Genomic DNA, 18,379 nt, shown 5'->3' on the forward strand with positions numbered 1-18,379 from the left:
AGACACCACCTGCAGCTCCGTCTCCAACATCGAGAGGCTCCATCTGCAGCTCCGTCTCCAACATCGAGAGAATCTACCTGCAGCTCCTGTTCCAACATCGAGAGGCTCCACCTGCAGCTCCATCTCCAACATCGAGAGACTCCACCTGCTCCTCCTGTTCCAACATCGAGAGACTACACCCGCAGCTCCATCTCCAACATCGAGAGACTCCACCTGCTGCTCCTGTTCCAACATCGAGAGGCCCACTCTGCAGCTCCGTCTCCAACATCGAGAGACTACAGCTGCAGCTCCGTCTCCAACATCGAGAGGCTCCATCTGCAGCTCCGTCTCCAACATCGCGAAACTCCACCTGCAGCTCCTGTTCCAACATCGAGAGACTCCACCTGCAGCTCCGTCTCCAACATCGAGAGGCCAACCTGCAGCTCCTGTTCCAACATCGAGAGACTCCACCTGCAGCTCCGTCTCCAACATCGAGAGGCTCCACCTGCAGCTCCTGTTCCAACATCGAGAGGCTCCACCTGCAGCTCCGTCTCCAACATCGAGAGGCTCCATCTGCAGCTCCGTCTCCAACATCGAGAGGCTCCACCTGCAGCTCCATCTCCAACTTCGAGAGGCACCACCTGCAGCTGCTGTTCCAACATCGAGAGACTCCACCTGCAGCTCCGTCTCCAACATCGAGAGGCTCCACCTGCAGCTCCTGTTCCTACATCGAGAGACTCCGCCTGCAGCTCCTGTTCCAACATCGAGAGGCTCCACCTGCAGCTCCTGTTCCAACATCGAGAGGCTCCACCTGCAGCTCCTGTTCCAACATCGAGAGATTCCACCTGCAGCTCCTGTTCCAACATCGAGAGACCCAACCTGCAGCTCCATCTCCAACATCGAGAGGCTCCACCTGCAGCTCCGTCTCCAACATCGAGAGGCTCCACCTGCAGCTCCTGGTCCAACATCGAGAAGCTCCACCTGCAGCTCCGTCTCCAACATCGAGAGACTCCACCTGCAGCTCCGTCTCCAACATCGAGAGGCTCCATCTGCAGCTCCGTCTCCAACATCGAGAGACTCCACCTGCAGCTCCTGTTCCAACATCGAGAGACTCCACCTGCAGCTCCGTCTCCAACATCGAGAGGCTCAACCTGCAGCTCCTGTTTCAACATCGAGAGACTCCACCTGCAGCTCCTGTTCCAACATCGAGAGGCTCCACCTGCAGCTCCTGTTCCAACATCGAGAGGCTCAACCTGCAGCTCCTGTTTCAACATCGAGAGACTCCACCTGCAGCACCGTCTCCAACATCGAGAGACTCCACCTGCAGCTCCTGTTCCAACATCGAGAGACTCCACCAGCAGCTCCATCTCCAACATCGAGAGACTCCACCTGCTGCTCCTGTTCCAACATCGAGAGGCCCACCTGCAGCTCCGTCTCCAACATCGAGAGACTCCACCTGCAGCTCCTGTTCCAACATCGAGAGACTCCGCCTGCAGATCCTGTTCCAACATCGAGAGGCTCCACCTGCAGCTCCTGTTCCAACATCGAGAGGCTCCACCTGCAGCTACTGTTCCAACATCGAGAGATTCCACCTGCAGCTCCTGTTCCAACATCGAGAGACTCCACCTGCAGCTCCGTCTCCAACATCGAGAGACTCCACCTGCAGCTCCGTCTCCAACATCGAGAGACTCCACCTGCAGCTCCTATTCCAACATCGAGAGGCTCCACCTGCAGCTCCTGTTCCAACATCGAGAGACTCCACCTGCAGCTCCTGTTCCACCATCGAGAGACTCCACCAGCAGCTCCATCTCCAACATCGAGAGAGTCCACCAGATGCTCCTGTTCCAACATCGAGAGGCTCCACCTGCAGCTCCGTCTCCAACATCGAGAGGCTCCACCTGAAGCTCCTGTTCCAACATCGAGAGACTCCACCTACAGCTCCGTCTCCAACATCGAGAGGCTCCATCTGCAGCTCCGTCTCCAACATCGAGAGACTTCACCTGCAGCTCCTGTTCCAACATCGAGAGACTCCACCAGCAGCTCCGTCTCCAACATCGAGAGGCTCCATCTGCAGCTCCGTCTCCAACATCGAGAGACTCCACCTGCAGCTCCTGTTCCAACATCGAGAGACTCCACCAGCAGCTCCTGTTCCAACATCGAGAGACTCCACCAGCAGCTCCGTCTCCAACATCGAGAGGCTCCACCTGCAGCTCCGTCTCCAACATCGAGAGACTCCACCTGCAGCTCCTGTTCCAACATCGAGAGACTCCACAAGCAGCTCCGTCTCCAACATCGAGAGGCTCCACCTGCAGCTCCTGTTCCAACATCGAGAGGCTCCACCTGCAGCTCCGTCTCCAACATCGAGAGGCTCCATCTGCAGCTCCGTCTACAACATCGAGAGACTGCACCTGCAGCTCCTGTTCCAACATCGAGAGACTCCGCCTGCAGCTCCTGTTCCAACATCGAGAGACTCCACCTGCAGCTCCTGTTCCAACATCGAGAGACTCCTCCTGCAGCTCCTGTTCCAACATCGAGAGACTCCACCTGCAGGTCCGTCTCCAACATCGAGAGACTCCACCTGCAGCTCCGTCTTCAACATCGAGAGACTCCACCTGCAGCTCCGTCTCCAACATCGAGAGGCTCCACCTGCAGCTCCTGTTCCAACATCGAGAGGCTCCAACTGCAGCTCCTGTTCCAACATCGAGAGGCTCCATCTGCAGCTCCGTCTACAACATCGAGAGACTCCACCTGCAGCTCCGTCTCCAACATCGAGAGGCTCCACCTGCAGCTCCTGTTCCAACATCGAGAGACTCCACCTGCAGCTCCTGTTCCAACATCGAGAGGCTCCATCTGCAGCTCCGTCTACAACATCGAGAGGCTCCACCTGCAGCTCCGTCTCCAACATCGAGAGACTCCACCTGCAGCTCCTGTTCCAACATCGAGAGGCTCCATCTGCAGCTCCGTCTACAACATCGAGAGACTCCACCTGCAGCTCCTGTTCCAACATCGAGAGACTCCACCTGCAGCTCCGTCTCCAACATCGAGAGGCTCCACCTGCAGCTCCTGTTCCAACATCGAGAGGCTCCACCTGCAGCTCCGTCTCCAACTTCGAGAGGCTCCATCTGCAGCTCCGTCTCCAACATCGAGAGGCTCCACCTGCAGCTCCATCTCCAACTTCGAGAGGCACCACCTGCAGCTGCTGTTCCAACATCGAGAGACTCCACCTGCAGCTCCGTCTCCAACATCGAGAGGCTCCACCTGCAGCTCCTGTTCCTACATCGAGAGACTCCGCCTGCAGCTCCTGTTCCAACATCGAGAGGCTCCACCTGCAGCTCCTGTTCCAACATCGAGAGGCTCCACCTGCAGCTCCTGTTCCAACATCGAGAGATTCCACCTGCAGCTCCTGTTCCAACATCGAGAGACCCAACCTGCAGCTCCATCTCCAACATCGAGAGGCTCCACCTGCAGCTCCGTCTCCAACATCGAGAGGCTCCACCTGCAGCTCCTGGTCCAACATCGAGAAGCTCCACCTGCAGCTCCGTCTCCAACATCGAGAGACTCCACCTGCAGCTCCGTCTCCAACATCGAGAGGCTCCATCTGCAGCTCCGTCTTCAACATCGAGAGACTCCACCTGCAGCTCCTGTTTCAACATCGAGAGACTCCACCTGCAGCTCCTGTTCCAACATCGAGAGACTCCACCTGCAGCTCCTGTTCCAACATCGAGAGGCTCAACCTGCAGCTCCGTCTCCAACATCGAGAGGCTCCACCTGCAGCTCCATCTCCAACATCGAGAGGCACCACCTGCAGCTGCTGTTCCAACATCGAGAGACTCCACCTGCAGCACCGTCTCCAACATCGAGAGACTCCACCTGCAGCTCCTGTTCCAACATCGAGAGACTCCACCTGCAGCTCCGTCTCCAACATCGAGAGGCTCAACCTGCAGCTCCTGTTTCAACATCGAGAGACTCCACCTGCAGCTCCTGTTCCAACATCGAGAGGCTCCACCTGCAGCTCCTGTTCCAACATCGAGAGGCTCAACCTGCAGCTCCTGTTTCAACATCGAGAGACTCCACCTGCAGCACCGTCTCCAACATCGAGAGACTCCACCTGCAGCTCCTGTTCCAACATCGAGAGACTCCACCAGCAGCTCCATCTCCAACATCGAGAGACTCCACCTGCTGCTCCTGTTCCAACATCGAGAGGCCCACCTGCAGCTCCGTCTCCAACATCGAGAGACTCCACCTGAGCTCCTGTTCCAACATCGAGAGACTCCGCCTGCAGATCCTGTTCCAACATCGAGAGGCTCCACCTGCAGCTCCTGTTCCAACATCGAGAGGCTCCACCTGCAGCTACTGTTCCAACATCGAGAGATTCCACCTGCAGCTCCTGTTCCAACATCGAGAGACTCCACCTGCAGCTCCGTCTCCAACATCGAGAGACTCCACCTGCAGCTCCGTCTCCAACATCGAGAGACTCCACCTGCAGCTCCTATTCCAACATCGAGAGGCTCCACCTGCAGCTCCTGTTCCAACATCGAGAGACTCCACCTGCAGCTCCTGTTCCAACATCGAGAGACTCCACCAGCAGCTCCATCTCCAACATCGAGAGAGTCCACCAGATGCTCCTGTTCCAACATCGAGAGGCTCCACCTGCAGCTCCGTCTCCAACATCGAGAGGCTCCACCTGAAGCTCCTGTTCCAACATCGAGAGACTCCACCTACAGCTCCGCCTCCAACATCGAGAGGCTCCATCTGCAGCTCCGTCTCCAACATCGAGAGACTTCACCTGCAGCTCCTGTTCCAACATCGAGAGACTCCACCAGCAGCTCCGTCTCCAACATCGAGAGGCTCCATCTGCAGCTCCGTCTCCAACATCGAGAGACTCCACCTGCAGCTCCTGTTCCAACATCGAGAGACTCCACCAGCAGCTCCTGTTCCAACATCGAGAGACTCCACCAGCAGCTCCGTCTCCAACATCGAGAGGCTCCACCTGCAGCTCCGTCTCCAACATCGAGAGACTCCACCTGCAGCTCCTGTTCCAACATCGAGAGACTCCACAAGCAGCTCCGTCTCCAACATCGAGAGGCTCCACCTGCAGCTCCTGTTCCAACATCGAGAGTCTCCACCTGCAGCTCCGTCTCCAACATCGAGAGGCTCCATCTGCAGCTCCGTCTACAACATCGAGAGACTGCACCTGCAGCTCCTGTTCCAACATCGAGAGACTCCGCCTGCAGCTCCTGTTCCAACATCGAGAGACTCCACCTGCAGCTCCTGTTCCAACATCGAGAGTCTCCACCTGCAGCTCCGTCTCCAACATCGAGAGGCTCCATCTGCAGCTCCGTCTACAACATCGAGAGACTGCACCTGCAGCTCCTGTTCCAACATCGAGAGACTCCGCCTGCAGCTCCTGTTCCAACATCGAGAGACTCCACCTGCAGCTCCTGTTCCAACATCGAGAGACTCCTCCTGCAGCTCCTGTTCCAACATCGAGAGACTCCACCTGCAGCTCCGTCTTCAACATCGAGAGACTCCACCTGCAGCTCCGTCTCCAACATCGAGAGGCTCCACCTGCAGCTCCTGTTCCAACATCGAGAGGCTCCAACTGCAGCTCCTGTTCCAACATCGAGAGGCTCCATCTGCAGCTCCGTCTACAACATCGAGAGACTCCACCTGCAGCTCCGTCTCCAACATCGAGAGGCTCCACCTGCAGCTCCTGTTCCAACATCGAGAGACTCCACCTGCAGCTCCTGTTCCAACATCGAGAGGCTCCATCTGCAGCTCCGTCTACAACATCGAGAGGCTCCACCTGCAGCTCCGTCTCCAACATCGAGAGACTCCACCTGCAGCTCCTGTTCCAACATCGAGAGGCTCCATCTGCAGCTCCGTCTACAACATCGAGAGACTCCACCTGCAGCTCCTGTTCCAACATCGAGAGACTCCACCTGCAGCTCCTGTTCCAACATCGAGAGGCTCCATCTGCAGCTCCGTCTACAACATCGAGAGACTCCACCTGCAGCTCCTGTTCCAACATCGAGAGACTCCACCTGCAGCTCCTGTTCCAACATCGAGAGACTCCACCTGCAGCTCCGTCTCCAATATCGAGAGGCTCCACCTGCAGCTCCTGTTCCAACATCGAGAGACACCACCTGCAGCTCCGTCTCCAACATCGAGAGGCTCCATCTGCAGCTCAGTCTCCAACATCGAGAGAATCTACCTGCAGCTCCTGTTCCAACATCGAGAGGCTCCACCTGCAGCTCCATCTCCAACATCGAGAGACTCCACCTGCTCCTCCTGTTCCAACATCGAGAGACTACACCCGCAGCTCCATCTCCAACATCGAGAGACTCCACCCGCTGCTCCTGTTCCAACATCGAGAGGCCCACTCTGCAGCTCCGTCTCCAACATCGAGAGACTACAGCTGCAGCTCCATCTCCAACATCGAGAGGCTCCACCTGCAGCTCCGTCTCCAACATCGCGAAACTCCACCTGCAGCTCCTGTTCCAACATCGAGAGACTCCACCTGCAGCTCCGTCTCCAACATCGAGAGGCCAACCTGCAGCTCCTGTTCCAACATCGAGAGACTCCACCTGCAGCTCCGTCTTCAACATCGAGAGGCTCCACCTGCAGTTCCGTCTCCAACATCGAGAGACTCCACCTGTAGCTCCGTCTCCAACATCGAGAGACTCCACCTGCAGCTCCATCTCCAACATCGAGAGGCTCCACCTGCATCTCCTATTCCAACATCGAGAGGTTCCACCTGCAGCTCCTGTTCCAACATCGAGAGACTCCACCTGCAGCTCCTGTTCCAACATCGAGAGACTCCACCTGCAGCTCCTGTTCCAACATCGAGAGACTCCACCTGCAGCTCCGTCTCCAACATCGAGAGGCTCCACCTGCATCTCCTATTCCAACATCGAGAGGCTCCACCTGCAGCTCCTGTTCCAACATCGAGAGACTCCACCTGCAGCTCCTGTTCCAACATCGAGAGACTCCACCTGCAGCTCCATCTCCAACATCGAGAGACTCCACCTGCAGCTCCGTCTCCAACATCGAGAGACTGCACCTGCAGCTCCGTCTCGAACATCGAGAGGCTCCACCTGCAGCTCCGTCTCCAACATCGAGAGGCTCCAACTGCAGCTCCTGTTCCAACATCGAGAGGCTCCACCTGCTGCTCCTGTTCCAACATCGAGAGGCTCCACCTGCAGCTCCATCTCCAACATCGAGAAACTCCACCTGCAGTTCCTGTTCCAACATCGAGAGGCTCCACCTGCAGCTCCGTCTCCAACATCGAGAAACTCCACCTGCAGCTCCGTCTCCAACATCGAGAGACTACACCTGCAGCTCCGTCTTCAACATCGAGAGGCTCCACCTGCAGCTCCGTCTCCAACATCGAGAGGCTCCACCTGCAGCTCCTGTTTGAACATCGAGAGACTCCACCTGCAGCTCTGTCTCCAACATCGAGAGACTCCACCTGCAGCTCCGTCTCCAACATCGAGAGGCTTCACCTGCAGCTCCGTCTCCAACATCGAGAGGCTCCACCTGCAGCTCCTGTTCCAACATCGAGAGGCTCCACCTGCAGCTCCGTCTCCAACATCGAGAGGCTCCATCTGCAGCTCCGTCTCCAACATCGAGAGGCTCCACCTGCAGCTCCATCTCCAACATCGAGAGGCACCACCTGCAGCTCCTGTTCCAACATCGAGAGACTCCACCTGCAGCTCCGTCTCCAACATCGAGAGGCTCCACCTGCAGCTCCTGTTCCTACATCGAGAGACTCCGCCTGCAGCTCCTGTTCCAACATCGAGAGGCTCCACCTGCAGCTCCTGTTCCAACATCGAGAGGCTCCACCTGCAGCTCCTGTTCCAACATCGAGAGATTCCACCTGCAGCTCCTGTTCCAACATCGAGAGACCCAACCTGCAGTTCCATCTCCAACATCGAGAGGCTCCACCTGCAGCTCCGTCTCCAACATCGAGAGGCTCCACCTGCAGCTCCTGGTCCAACATCGAGAGGCTCCACCTGCAGCTCCGTCTCATACATCGAGAGACTCCACCTGCAGCTCCATCTCCAACATTGAGAGGCTCAACCTGCAGCTTCTGTTTCAACATCGAGAGACTCCACCTGCAGCTCCTGTTCCAACATCGAGAGGCTCAACCTGCAGCTCCTGTTTCAACATCGAGAGACTCCACCTGCAGCACCGTCTCCAACATCGAGAGACTCCACCTGCAGCTCCTGTTCCAACATCGAGAGACTCCACCAGCAGCTCCATCTCCAACATCGAGAGACTCCACCTGCTGCTCCTGTTCCAACATCGAGAGGCCCACCTGCAGCTCCGTCTCCAACATCGAGAGACTCCACCTGCAGCTCCTGTTCCAACATCGAGAGACTCCGCCTGCAGATCCTGTTCTAACATCGAGAGGCTCCACCTGCAGCTCCTGTTCCAACATCGAGAGTCTCCACCTGCAGCTACTGTTCCAACATCGAGAGATTCCACCTGCAGCTCCTGTTCCAACATCGAGAGACTCCACCTGCAGCTCCGTCTCCAACATCGAGAGACTCCACCTGCAGCTCCATCTCCAACATCGAGAGGCTCCACCTGCACCTCCGTCTCCAACATCGAGAGGCTCCACCTGCAGCTCTGTCTCCAACATCGAGAGACTCCACCTGCAGCTCCTGTTCCAACATCGAGAGGCTCCACCTGCAGCTCCGTCTCCAACATCGAGAGACTCCACCTGCAGCTCCGTCTCCAACATCGAGAGACTCCACCTGCAGCTCCTATTCCAACATCGAGAGGCTCCAACTGCAGCTCCTGTTCCAACATCGAGAGGCTCCACCTGCTGCTCCTGTTCCAACATCGAGAGGCTCCACCTGCAGCTCCATCTCCAACATCGAGAAACTCCACCTGCAGTTCCTGTTCCAACATCGAGAGGCTCCACCTGCAGCTCCGTCTCCAACATCGAGAAACTCCACCTGCAGCTCCGTCTCCAACATCGAGAGACTACACCTGCAGCTCCGTCTTCAACATCGAGAGGCTCCACCTGCAGCTCCGTCTCCAACATCGAGAGGCTCCACCTGCAGCTCCTGTTTGAACATCGAGAGACTCCACCTGCAGCTCTGTCTCCAACATCGAGAGACTCCACCTGCAGCTCCATCTCCAACATCGAGAGGCTCCACCTGCAGCTCCGTCTCCAACATCGAGAGGCTCCACCTGCAGCTCCTGTTCCAACATCGAGAGGCTCCACCTGCAGCTCCGTCTCCAACATCGAGAGGCTCCATCTGCAGCTCCGTCTCCAACATCGCGAGGCTCCACCTGCAGCTCCATCTCCAACATCGAGAGGCACCACCTGCAGCTCCTGTTCCAACATCGAGAGACTCCACCTGCAGCTCCGTCTCCAACATCGAGAGGCTCCACCTGCAGCTCCTGTTCCTACATCGAGAGACTCCGCCTGCAGCTCCTGTTCCAACATCGAGAGGCTCCACCTGCAGCTCCTGTTCCAACATCGAGAGGCTCCACCTGCAGCTCCTGTTCCAACATCGAGAGATTCCACCTGCAGCTCCTGTTCCAACATCGAGAGACCCAACCTGCAGTTCCATCTCCAACATCGAGAGGCTCCACCTGCAGCTCCGTCTCCAACATCGAGAGGCTCCACCTGCAGCTCCTGGTCCAACATCGAGAGGCTCCACCTGCAGCTCCGTCTCATACATCGAGAGACTCCACCTGCAGCTCCATCTCCAACATCGAGAGGCTCAACCTGCAGCTTCTGTTTCAACATCGAGAGACTCCACCTGCAGCTCCTGTTCCAACATCGAGAGGCTCAACCTGCAGCTCCTGTTTCAACATCGAGAGACTCCACCTGCAGCACCGTCTCCAACATCGAGAGACTCCACCTGCAGCTCCTGTTCCAACATCGAGAGACTCCACCAGCAGCTCCATCTCCAACATCGAGAGACTCCACCTGCTGCTCCTGTTCCAACATCGAGAGGCCCACCTGCAGCTCCGTCTCCAACATCGAGAGACTCCACCTGCAGCTCCTGTTCCAACATCGAGAGACTCCGCCTGCAGATCCTGTTCTAACATCGAGAGGCTCCACCTGCAGCTCCTGTTCCAACATCGAGAGGCTCCACCTGCAGCTACTGTTCCAACATCGAGAGATTCCACCTGCAGCTCCTGTTCCAACATCGAGAGACTCCACCTGCAGCTCCGTCTCCAACATCGAGAGACTCCACCTGCAGCTCCATCTCCAACATCGAGAGGCTCCACCTGCAGCTCTGTCTCCAACATCGAGAGACTCCACCTGCAGCTCCTGTTCCAACATCGAGAGGCTCCACCTGCAGCTCCGTCTCCAACATCGAGAGACTCCACCTGCAGCTCCGTCTCCAACATCGATAGACTCCACCTGCAGCTCCTATTCCAACATCGAGAGGCTCAACCTGCAGCTCCTGTTTCAACATCGAGAGGCTCCACCTGCAGCTCCGTCTCCAACATCGAGAGACTCCACCTGCTCCTCCTGTTCCAACATCGAGAGACTACACCCGCAGCTCCATCTCCAACATCGAGAGACTCCACCCGCTGCTCCTGTTCCAACATCGAGAGGCCCACTCTGCAGCTCCGTCTCCAACATCGAGAGACTACAGCTGCAGCTCCATCTCCAACATCGAGAGGCTCCACCTGCAGCTCCGTCTCCAACATCGCGAAACTCCACCTGCAGCTCCTGTTCCAACATCGAGAGACTCCACCTGCAGCTCCGTCTCCAACATCGAGAGGCCAACCTGCAGCTCCTGTTCCAACATCGAGAGACTCCACCTGCAGCTCCGTCTTCAACATCGAGAGGCTCCACCTGCAGTTCCGTCTCCAACATCGAGAGACTCCACCTGTAGCTCCGTCTCCAACATCGAGAGACTCCACCTGCAGCTCCATCTCCAACATCGAGAGGCTCCACCTGCATCTCCTATTCCAACATCGAGAGGTTCCACCTGCAGCTCCTGTTCCAACATCGAGAGACTCCACCTGCAGCTCCTGTTCCAACATCGAGAGACTCCACCTGCAGCTCCTGTTCCAACATCGAGAGACTCCACCTGCAGCTCCGTCTCCAACATCGAGAGGCTCCACCTGCATCTCCTATTCCAACATCGAGAGGCTCCACCTGCAGCTCCTGTTCCAACATCGAGAGACTCCACCTGCAGCTCCTGTTCCAACATCGAGAGACTCCACCTGCAGCTCCATCTCCAACATCGAGAGACTCCACCTGCAGCTCCGTCTCCAACATCGAGAGACTGCACCTGCAGCTCCGTCTCGAACATCGAGAGGCTCCACCTGCAGCTCCGTCTCCAACATCGAGAGGCTCCAACTGCAGCTCCTGTTCCAACATCGAGAGGCTCCACCTGCTGCTCCTGTTCCAACATCGAGAGGCTCCACCTGCAGCTCCATCTCCAACATCGAGAAACTCCACCTGCAGTTCCTGTTCCAACATCGAGAGGCTCCACCTGCAGCTCCGTCTTCAACATCGAGAAACTCCACCTGCAGCTCCGTCTCCAACATCGAGAGACTACACCTGCAGCTCCGTCTTCAACATCGAGAGGCTCCACCTGCAGCTCCGTCTCCAACATCGAGAGGCTCCACCTGCAGCTCCTGTTTGAACATCGAGAGACTCCACCTGCAGCTCTGTCTCCAACATCGAGAGACTCCACCTGCAGCTCCGTCTCCAACATCGAGAGGCTCCACCTGCAGCTCCGTCTCCAACATCGAGAGGCTCCACCTGCAGCTCCTGTTCCAACATCGAGAGGCTCCACCTGCAGCTCCGTCTCCAACATCGAGAGGCTCCATCTGCAGCTCCGTCTCCAACATCGAGAGGCTCCACCTGCAGCTCCATCTCCAACATCGAGAGGCACCACCTGCAGCTCCTGTTCCAACATCGAGAGACTCCACCTGCAGCTCCGTCTCCAACATCGAGAGGCTCCACCTGCAGCTCCTGTTCCTACATCGAGAGACTCCGCCTGCAGCTCCTGTTCCAACATCGAGAGGCTCCACCTGCAGCTCCTGTTCCAACATCGAGAGGCTCCACCTGCAGCTCCTGTTCCAACATCGAGAGATTCCACCTGCAGCTCCTGTTCCAACATCGAGAGACCCAACCTGCAGTTCCATCTCCAACATCGAGAGGCTCCACCTGCAGCTCCGTCTCCAACATCGAGAGGCTCCACCTGCAGCTCCTGGTCCAACATCGAGAGGCTCCACCTGCAGCTCCGTCTCATACATCGAGAGACTCCACCTGCAGCTCCATCTCCAACATTGAGAGGCTCAACCTGCAGCTTCTGTTTCAACATCGAGAGACTCCACCTGCAGCTCCTGTTCCAACATCGAGAGGCTCAACCTGCAGCTCCTGTTTCAACATCGAGAGACTCCACCTGCAGCACCGTCTCCAACATCGAGAGACTCCACCTGCAGCTCCTGTTCCAACATCGAGAGACTCCACCAGCAGCTCCATCTCCAACATCGAGAGACTCCACCTGCTGCTCCTGTTCCAACATCGAGAGGCCCACCTGCAGCTCCGTCTCCAACATCGAGAGACTCCACCTGCAGCTCCTGTTCCAACATCGAGAGACTCCGCCTGCAGATCCTGTTCTAACATCGAGAGGCTCCACCTGCAGCTCCTGTTCCAACATCGAGAGGCTCCACCTGCAGCTACTGTTCCAACATCGAGAGATTCCACCTGCAGCTCCTGTTCCAACATCGAGAGACTCCACCTGCAGCTCCGTCTCCAACATCGAGAGACTCCACCTGGAGCTCCATCTCCAACATCGAGAGGCTCCACCTGCACCTCCGTCTCCAACATCGAGAGGCTCCACCTGCAGCTCTGTCTCCAACATCGAGAGACTCCACCTGCAGCTCCTGTTCCAACATCGAGAGGCTCCACCTGCAGCTCCGTCTCCAACATCGAGAGACTCCACCTGCAGCTCCGTCTCCAACATCGAGAGACTCCACCTGCAGCTCCTATTCCAACATCGAGAGGCTCCAACTGCAGCTCCTGTTCCAACATCGAGAGGCTCCACCTGCTGCTCCTGTTCCAACATCGAGAGGCTCCACCTGCAGCTCCATCTCCAACATCGAGAAACTCCACCTGCAGTTCCTGTTCCAACATCGAGAGGCTCCACCTGCAGCTCCGTCTCCAACATCGAGAAACTCCACCTGCAGCTCCGTCTCCAACATCGAGAGACTACACCTGCAGCTCCGTCTTCAACATCGAGAGGCTCCACCTGCAGCTCCGTCTCCAACATCGAGAGGCTCCACCTGCAGCTCCTGTTTGAACATCGAGAGACTCCACCTGCAGCTCTGTCTCCAACATCGAGAGACTCCACCTGCAGCTCCATCTCCAACATCGAGAGGCTCCACCTGCAGCTCCGTCTCCAACATCGAGAGGCTCCACCTGCAGCTCCTGTTCCAACATCGAGAGGCTCCACCTGCAGCTCCGTCTCCAACATCGAGAGGCTCCATCTGCAGCTCCGTCTCCAACATCGAGAGGCTCCACCTGCAGCTCCATCTCCAACATCGAGAGGCACCACCTGCAGCTCCTGTTCCAACATCGAGAGACTCCACCTGCAGCTCCGTCTCCAACATCGAGAGGCTCCACCTGCAGCTCCTGTTCCTACATCGAGAGACTCCGCCTGCAGCTCCTGTTCCAACATCGAGAGGCTCCACCTGCAGCTCCTGTTCCAACATCGAGAGGCTCCACCTGCAGCTCCTGTTCCAACATCGAGAGATTCCACCTGCAGCTCCTGTTCCAACATCGAGAGACCCAACCTGCAGTTCCATCTCCAACATCGAGAGGCTCCACCTGCAGCTCCGTCTCCAACATCGAGAGGCTCCACCTGCAGCTCCTGGTCCAACATCGAGAGGCTCCACCTGCAGCTCCGTCTCATACATCGAGAGACTCCACCTGCAGCTCCATCTCCAACATCGAGAGGCTCAACCTGCAGCTTCTGTTTCAACATCGAGAGACTCCACCTGCAGCTCCTGTTCCAACATCGAGAGGCTCAACCTGCAGCTCCTGTTTCAACATCGAGAGACTCCACCTGCAGCACCGTCTCCAACATCGAGAGACTCCACCTGCAGCTCCTGTTCCAACATCGAGAGACTCCACCAGCAGCTCCATCTCCAACATCGAGAGACTCCACCTGCTGCTCCTGTTCCAACATCGAGAGGCCCACCTGCAGCTCCGTCTCCAACATCGAGAGACTCCACCTGCAGCTCCTGTTCCAACATCGAGAGACTCCGCCTGCAGATCCTGTTCTAACATCGAGAGGCTCCACCTGCAGCTCCTGTTCCAACATCGAGAGGCTCCACCTGCAGCTACTGTTCCAACATCGAGAGATTCCACCTGCAGCTCCTGTTCCAACATCGAGAGACTCCACCTGCAGCTCCGTCTCCAACATCGAGAGACTCCACCTGCAGCTCCATCTCCAACATCGAGAGGCTCCACCTGCAGCTCTGTCTCCAACATCGAGAGACTCCACCTGCAGCTCCTGTTCCAACATCGAGAGGCTCCACCTGCAGCTCCGTCTCCAACATCGAGAGACTCCACCTGCAGCTCCGTCTCCAACATCGATAGACTCCACCTGCAGCTCCTATTCCAACATCGAGAGGCTCCACCTGCAGCTCCTGTTCCAACATCGAGAGACTCCACCTGCAGCTCCTGTTCCAACATCGAGAGACTCCACCAGCAGCTCCATCTCCAACATCGAGAGAGTCCACCAGATGCTCCTGTTCCAACATCGAGAGGCTCCACCTGCAGCTCCGTCTCCAACATCGAGAGACTCCACCTGCAGCTCCATCTCCAACATCGAGAGGCTCCACCTGCAGCTCTGTCTCCAACATCGAGAGACTCCACCTGCAGCTCCTGTTCCAACATCGAGAGGCTCCACCTGCAGCTCCGTCTCCAACATCGAGAGACTCCACCTGCAGCTCCGTCTCCAACATCGATAGACTCCACCTGCAGCTCCTATTCCAACATCGAGAGGCTCCACCTGCAGCTCCTGTTCCAACATCGAGAGACTCCACCTGCAGCTCCTGTTCCAACATCGAGAGACTCCACCAGCAGCTCCATCTCCAACATCGAGAGAGTCCACCAGATGCTCCTGTTCCAACATCGAGAGGCTCCACCTGCAGCTCCGTCTCCAACATCGAGAGACTCCACCTGCAGCTCCTGTTCCAACATCGAGAGACTCCACCAGCAGCTCCATCTCCAACATCGAGAGACTCCACCTGCTGCTCCTGTTCCAACATCGAGAGGCCCACCTGCAGCTCCGTCTCCAACATCGAGAGACTCCACCTGCAGCTCCTGTTCCAACATCGAGAGACTCCGCCTGCAGATCCTGTTCTAACATCGAGAGGCTCCACCTGCAGCTCCTGTTCCAACATCGAGAGGCTCCACCTGCAGCTACTGTTCCAACATCGAGAGATTCCACCTGCAGCTCCTGTTCCAACATCGAGAGACTCCACCTGCAGCTCCGTCTCCAACATCGAGAGACTCCACCTGCAGCTCCATCTCCAACATCGAGAGGCTCCACCTGCACCTCCGTCTCCAACATCGAGAGGCTCCACCTGCAGCTCTGTCTCCAACATCGAGAGACTCCACCTGCAGCTCCTGTTCCAACATCGAGAGGCTCCACCTGCAGCTCCGTCTCCAACATCGAGAGACTCCACCTGCAGCTCCGTCTCCAACATCGAGAGACTCCACCTGCAGCTCCTATTCCAACATCGAGAGGCTCCAACTGCAGCTCCTGTTCCAACATCGAGAGGCTCCACCTGCTGCTCCTGTTCCAACATCGAGAGGCTCCACCTGCAGCTCCATCTCCAACATCGAGAAACTCCACCTGCAGTTCCTGTTCCAACATCGAGAGGCTCCACCTGCAGCTCCGTCTCCAACATCGAGAAACTCCACCTGCAGCACCGTCTCCAACATCGAGAGACTACACCTGCAGCTCCGTCTTCAACATCGAGAGGCTCCACCTGCAGCTCCGTCTCCAACATCGAGAGGCTCCACCTGCAGCTCCTGTTTGAACATCGAGAGACTCCACCTGCAGCTCTGTCTCCAACATCGAGAGACTCCACCTGCAGCTCCGTCTCCAACATCGAGAGGCTCCACCTGCAGCTCCGTCTCCAACATCGAGAGGCTCCACCTGCAGCTCCTGTTCCAACATCGAGAGGCTCCACCTGCAGCTCCGTCTCCAACATCGAGAGGCTCCATCTGCAGCTCCGTCTCCAACATCGAGAGGCTCCACCTGCAGCTCCATCTCCAACATCGAGAGGCACCACCTGCAGCTCCTGTTCCAACATCGAGAGACTCCACCTGCAGCTCCGTCTCCAACATCGAGAGGCTCCACCTGCAGCTCCTGTTCCTACATCGAGAGACTCCGCCTGCAGCTCCTGTTCCAACATCGAGAGGCTCCACCTGCAGCTCCTGTTCCAACATCGAGAGGCTCCACCTGCAGCTCCTGTTCCAACATCGAGAGGCTCCACCTGCAGCTCCTGTTCCAACATCGAGAGATTCCACCTGCAGCTCCTGTTCCAACATCGAGAGACCCAACCTGCAGTTCCATCTCCAACATCGAGAGGCTCCACCTGCAGCTCCGTCTCCAACATCGAGAGGCTCCACCTGCAGCTCCTGGTCCAACATCGAGAGGCTCCACCTGCAGCTCCGTCTCATACATCGAGAGACTCCACCTGCAGCTCCATCTCCAACATCGAGAGGCTCAACCTGCAGCTTCTGTTTCAACATCGAGAGACTCCACCTGCAGCTCCTGTTCCAACATCGAGAGGCTCAACCTGCAGCTCCTGTTTCAACATCGAGAGACTCCACCTGCAGCACCGTCTCCAACATCGAGAGACTCCACCTGCAGCTCCTGTTCCAACATCGAGAGACTCCACCAGCAGCTCCATCTCCAACATCGAGAGACTCCACCTGCTGCTCCTGTTCCAACATCGAGAGGCCCACCTGCAGCTCCGTCTCCAACATCGAGAGACTCCACCTGCAGCTCCTGTTCCAACATCGAGAGACTCCGCCTGCAGATCCTGTTCTAACATCGAGAGGCTCCACCTGCAGCTCCTGTTCCAACATCGAGAGGCTCCACCTGCAGCTACTGTTCCAACATCGAGAGATTCCACCTGCAGCTCCTGTTCCAACATCGAGAGACTCCACCTGCAGCTCCGTCTCCAACATCGAGAGACTCCACCTGCAGCTCCATCTCCAACATCGAGAGGCTCCACCTGCAGCTCTGTCTCCAACATCGAGAGACTCCACCTGCAGCTCCTGTTCCAACATCGAGAGGCTCCACCTGCAGCTCCGTCTCCAACATCGAGAGACTCCACCTGCAGCTCCGTCTCCAACATCGATAGACTCCACCTGCAGCTCCTATTCCAACATCGAGAGGCTCCACCTGCAGCTCCTGTTCCAACATCGAGAGACTCCACCTGCAGCTCCTGTTCCAACATCGAGAGACTCCACCAGCAGCTCCATCTCCAACATCGAGAGAGTCCACCAGATGCTCCTGTTCCAACATCGAGAGGCTCCACCTGCAGCTCCGTCTCCAACATCGAGAGACTCCACCTGCAGCTCCATCTCCAACATCGAGAGGCTCCACCTGCAGCTCTGTCTCCAACATCGAGAGACTCCACCTGCAGCTCCTGTTCCAACATCGAGAGGCTCCACCTGCAGCTCCGTCTCCAACATCGAGAGACTCCACCTGCAGCTCCGTCTCCAACATCGATAGACTCCACCTGCAGCTCCTATTCCAACATCGAGAGGCTCCACCTGCAGCTCCTGTTCCAACATCGAGAGACTCCACCTGCAGCTCCTGTTCCAACATCGAGAGACTCCACCAGCAGCTCCATCTCCAACATCGAGAGAGTCCACCAGATGCTCCTGTTCCAACATCGAGAGGCTCCACCTGCAGCTCCGTCTCCAACATCGAGAGACTCCACCTGCAGCTCCTGTTCCAACATCGAGAGACTCCACCAGCAGCTCCATCTCCAACATCGAGAGACTCCACCTGCTGCTCCTGTTCCAACATCGAGAGGCCCACCTGCAGCTCCGTCTCCAACATCGAGAGACTCCACCTGCAGCTCCTGTTCCAACATCGAGAGACTCCGCCTGCAGATCCTGTTCTAACATCGAGAGGCTCCACCTGCAGCTCCTGTTCCAACATCGAGAGGCTCCACCTGCAGCTACTGTTCCAACATCGAGAGATTCCACCTGCAGCTCCTGTTCCAACATCGAGAGACTCCACCTGCAGCTCCGTCTCCAACATCGAGAGACTCCACCTGCAGCTCCATCTCCAACATCGAGAGGCTCCACCTGCACCTCCGTCTCCAACATCGAGAGGCTCCACCTGCAGCTCTGTCTCCAACATCG

Source organism: Scyliorhinus torazame, chromosome 6 (assembly GCF_047496885.1).
Source record: "Scyliorhinus torazame isolate Kashiwa2021f chromosome 6, sScyTor2.1, whole genome shotgun sequence".
Classification (NCBI taxonomy): Eukaryota; Metazoa; Chordata; class Chondrichthyes; order Carcharhiniformes; family Scyliorhinidae; genus Scyliorhinus; species Scyliorhinus torazame.